Source organism: Bos taurus, chromosome 1, assembly GCF_002263795.3.
Source record: "Bos taurus isolate L1 Dominette 01449 registration number 42190680 breed Hereford chromosome 1, ARS-UCD2.0, whole genome shotgun sequence".
Lineage (NCBI taxonomy): Eukaryota > Metazoa > Chordata > Mammalia > Artiodactyla > Bovidae > Bos > Bos taurus.
In genome coordinates, this window is record NC_037328.1 from 101,454,310 (window position 1) to 101,459,473 (window position 5,164).

Genomic DNA, 5,164 nt, shown 5'->3' on the forward strand with positions numbered 1-5,164 from the left:
AAGCTGTCTGAGTTATTATCCTACATAAACTCTGTGGAAGAAAAGGTGCTGGTTTCAGTTAACACAGTCAGGCAGTATTTACGTTTACAGAGGAGGTTTGCAGAGGGTGGCTAATCTGGTGTTGTAGGTGGGAACCTTTGCATTAAATAAATATACTGATTTTTTTTTCTACATATGAATTAATGGTATTTACTGTTCACTCACACAAGTGCCAGAGAAGAGTCTCTCAATGAGGAACAATTGAATATAGAATAGAGTTACTGGGACAGGAAAATCTCTGCCTAAAATTTATCACACGATCCCTGGGTTGGGAAGCTCTCCTGAAGAAGGGAACGCTACCCACTCCAGTATTCTGGTTTGAAAAATTCCATGGACAGAGGCCCCTGGTGGGCTACAGTCCATGGGGTCACAAAGAGTTGACACCACTGAGTGACTTTCACTTTTACATTGATACTTTTTGAGTTTTAAATTTCTATGGCTGATGATTAAGTCAAAGTCTCAGGGTTTTGAAACTTACCTTTCCTCCTACCTGGAATATTTTTCTTCAAGATTTTCATATGGGTTCTTGTTAAGCTGATCTTAGCTCAAATGTCACTTTTTCAAATATGGGTGCCAGGATCTACAACAAATAGTGGCTCTCCATTTCCCGCATCTGTGATGCCAGTCATTTTCTATCAAAGCTTGGGGAATTATTTTTATGGAATACTATTGACTCATAACAGACTGGTTCCAAATAGGAAAAGGAGTACATCAGGCTGTATATTGTCACTCTGCTTATTTAACTTATATGTAGAGTACATCATGAGAAACGCTGGGCTGGAGGAAGTACAAGCTGGAATCAAGATTGCCAGGAGAAATATCAATAACCTCAGATACGCAGATGACACCACCCTTATGGCATAAAGTGATGAAGAACTGAAGAGCCTCTTGATGAAAGTGAAAGAGGAGAGTGAAAAAGTTGGCTTAAAGCTCAACATTCAGAAAACTAAGATCATGGCATCTGGTCCCAACACTTCATGGCAAATAATGGGGAAACTGTGGACACAGTGGCTGACTTTATTTTTATGGGCTCCAAAATCACTGCAGATGGTGATTGCAGCCATGAAATTAAAAGACGCTTACTCCTTGGAAGGTAGGTTATGACCAACCTAGATAGCATATTCAAAAGCAGAGATGTTACTTTGCCAACAAAGGTTCGTCTAGTCAAGGCTATGGTTTTTCCAGTGGTCATGTATGGATATGAGAGTTGGACTGTGAAGAAAGCTGAGCACCAAAGAATTGATGCTTTTGAACTGTGGTGTTGGAGAAGACTCTTGAGAGTCCCTTGGACTGCAAGGAGATCCAACCAGTCCATTCTGAAGGAGATCAGCCCTGGGATTTCTTTGGAAGGAATGATGCTAAAGCTGAAACTCCGGTACTTTGGCCACCTCGTGCAAAGAGTTGACTCATTGGAAAAGACTCTGATGCTGGGAGGGATTGGGGACAGGAGGAGAAGGGGACGACAGAGGATGAGATGTCTGGATGGCATCACCGACTCCATGGACATGAGTTTGAGTAAACTCCGGGAGTTGGTGATGGACAGGGAGGCCTGGAGTGCTGCAATTCATGGGGTCACAAAGAGTCAGACACAAATGAATGACTGAACTGAAATGAACTGATTGACTCATAAACAATGAAAAAATCCCATTATGTACAACAATATGGATAGACCTAGGGAGTATTATGCTTCGTGAAATAAGTCAGACAGAGAATGACAATGCTCTATTTTATCACTTAAAATCTAAAATAAAAGAAAACAAAAACAAAACTAATGCATAGAACAAAACAAAAACAAGCTCACAGGTACAGAAAACAAACTAGTGGTGACCAGTGAGGAGAGGGGAATTGGGCAGGGAGCAAGGAAGGGGTATGGGATTAAGGGACACAAACTACTAAAGCAAATAAACAACCAGGATATATTGTACAGTGCAGGGAAGTATAGCCATTAAATTGTAATAACTTTAGATAGAGCGTAATCTATAAAAGCATGTTTACAGATAGCTAGCAAAAAGGTATTGGTATAACAGTTTATAGGCTTTCCTATAAAGCCTAGTCATTCAATTACTGAATAATAGTATTTAAATTTTGATGACTTATTTTTCCACTGCCTTTAATTGTTTTCCTTTTTGTTTTCTTTGGGGATTAAAGTAAAATAATAAAACATATTCCAAGAGGAAGGTTTGGAGATATAGAAGTCTTCAGAGTCTTTTTGCTCATTGGTTTTATTTAAGCCAAACTCATGAGATTTAATTGTGTCTTCATAAATATTTACTTAGTTCATATATGGGATTCCCAGGTGGTTCAGTGGTAAAGAATCTGCCTGCCAGTGTGAGAGCTACAAGAGATGTGGGTTTAATCTCTGGGTCGGAAAGATCCCCTGCAGTAGGAAATGGCAACCCATTCCAGTATTCTTGCCTGGAAAATTTCATGGAGAGAGGAGCCTGGCATGCTACAGTCCATGGGGGTCACAAAAGAGTCGTTCACAACTGAGCACCCATGCATTTCATATATGAGTGCAAAACCCCTCTAAAACATATGAAAAATTATGGGTCTCCATAGAAAAGTATTTTGAATATTGTCAAAGAAAACTTGCACTGGGAGAAGTTAAATAGTCAAGGAGGAATTTGTCTAGGACTATTGCGGTAGAGAAGACTTCCCTGGTAGCTCAGCTGGTGAAGAATCCGTCTACAATGCAGGAGAGTCTTGTTTAATCCTGGGTCAGGAAGATCGCCTGGAGAAGGGATAGGCTACCCACTATTCTTGGGCTTCCCTGGTGGCTCAGACAGTAAAGAATCCACCTGCAATGTGGGAGACATGGATTTGATCCCTGGGTTGGGAAGAACCCCTGAAGGAGGGCATGGAAACCCACTCCAGTATTCCTGCTTGGAGAATCCCCATTGATAGAGGAGCCTGGAGGGCTACAGTCCATGGGGTTGCAAAGAGTTGGACATGACTGAGCAACTAAGCACAATACCGCACATCACAGTAGAAAAGACTACTCTTCAACTCCAGTGAAACAAAGGTCTGGGGAGTCTTAGCAGCTGAGATGGAGGAAAGGAAATTTTAGGCCACCTGTGTTTGCTGATTGGGCTTACACAACTGAAAATTAAACTTTCTCATATCCTCAGGACAGGAAGTACAAGATGTACACAGCAAAATTAGGTTTCTACCTTTCATAGAGATCGAGAGGTAGGAGTACTACCTTCCTTGATGATTATATTTCAAAAAAGATGGCTCTCAGGTCCTTGACAAAGACATTCCCTGGGTCATAAAACTGTCAAGAGAATTTTAAGAGGATTTATGTACATATCAAAAGGTGCAAAGAGAGAATTTGTAGTTACAAGTTTTCTAAAGTAAATGCATTAAGAAAAGGGAAGTGGTGGTACTACAGACAAGAATAAATCTATTTAAAGTTTAGTCAAACTGGGGAGACTAGTAAGGCCACTCTGACAGTGATATACTGATTTTATAATCTTTGCAACAGAAAAACTAAATTATCTCTTGTTCTCTTTCATAAAGTAAAGGTCTGTGTCTGTGCCCTATTTGCGTGAAATGCCAAAATTATAAGCAGGGGACTTCACCAACTTAAAGAGTTTGCAGCTATAACCAGGCTTGGTTTTAATTAAGGACCATCTGTATTTGGAATACAAGTCCATTGGAAACTTAACTGCTGTAACAATGGTACAGATACTCTGAAAGTTTTGAATCCTTTAAGGGCAGTTAAACCTCATTTTTGTTGGTCAGTGAGCTAAAGGATTATAATACAGAAATTTTAAAGCCATTTTATGTAGTTGAAAGTACATTTAATGCCAACTCATAATGACTATGGCTTTGCTTTTGGATTTTTTTTTTTTTTTTTTGCTTTAAAAAAGACAATTTTTAATGCCAGTGAGTTCTCTAGAACCTCGATTGCTCTGTTCTGTGCACTCATAATTCTGAATAAAATGTTCCTTTTTAATGGCTAATTAGGTCTATTATCTATTGAACCCAGGGGAGGGCAAAGGACAAGTCAGTACTTTCAGATCAGATCAGATCAGTCACTCAGTCGTGTCCGACTCTTTGTGACCCCATGAATCGCAGCATGCCAGGCCTCCCTGACCATCACCAATTCCCAGAGTTCACTCAGACTCACTTCCATCGAGTCAGTGATGCCATCCAGCCATCTCATCCTCTGTCATCCCCTTCTCCTGCTGCCCCCAATCCCTCCCAGCATCACAGTCTTTTCCAATGAGTCAACTCTTCACATGAGGTGGCCAAAGTACTGGAGTTTCAGCTTTAGCATCATTCCTTCCAAAGAAATCCCAGGGCTGACCTCCTTCAGAATGGACTGGTTGGATCTCCTTGCAGTCCAAGGGACTCTCAAGAGTCTTCTCCAACACCACAGTTCAAAAGCATCAATTCTTCGGCTCTCAGCCTTCTTCACAGTCCAACTCTCACATCCATACATGACCACAGCAAAAACCATAGCCTTGACTACACGAACCTTTGTTGGCAAAGTAATGTCTCTGCTTTTCAATATGCTATCTAGGTTGGTCATAACTTTCCTTTCAAGGAGTAAGCGTCTTTTAATTTCACGGCTGCAGTTACCATCTGCAGTGATTTTGGAGCCCAGAAAAATAAAGTCTGACACTGTTTCCACTGTTTCCCCATCTATTTCCCATGAAGTGACGGGACCGGATGCCATGATCTTAGTTTTCTGAATGTTGAGCTTTAAGCCAACTTTTTCACTCTCCACTTTCACTTTCATCAAGAGGCTCTTCAGTTCTTCATCACTTTCTGCCATAAGGGTGGTGTCATCTGCATATATGAGGTTATTGATATTTCTCCCAGCAATCTTGATTCCAGCTTGTGCTGCTTCCAGTCCAGCGTTTCTCATGAGGTACTCTGCATATAAATTAAATAAACAGGGTGACAATATACAGCCTTGACGAACTCCTTTTCCTATTTGGAACCAGTCTGTTGTTCCATGTCCAGTTCTAACTGTTGCTTCCTGGCCTGTATACAAATTTCTCAAGAGGCAGATCAGGTGGTCTGGGATTCCCATCTCTTTCAGAATTTTCCACAGTTGATTGTGATCCACACAGTCAAAGGCTTTGGCATAGTCAATAAAGCAGAAATAGATGTT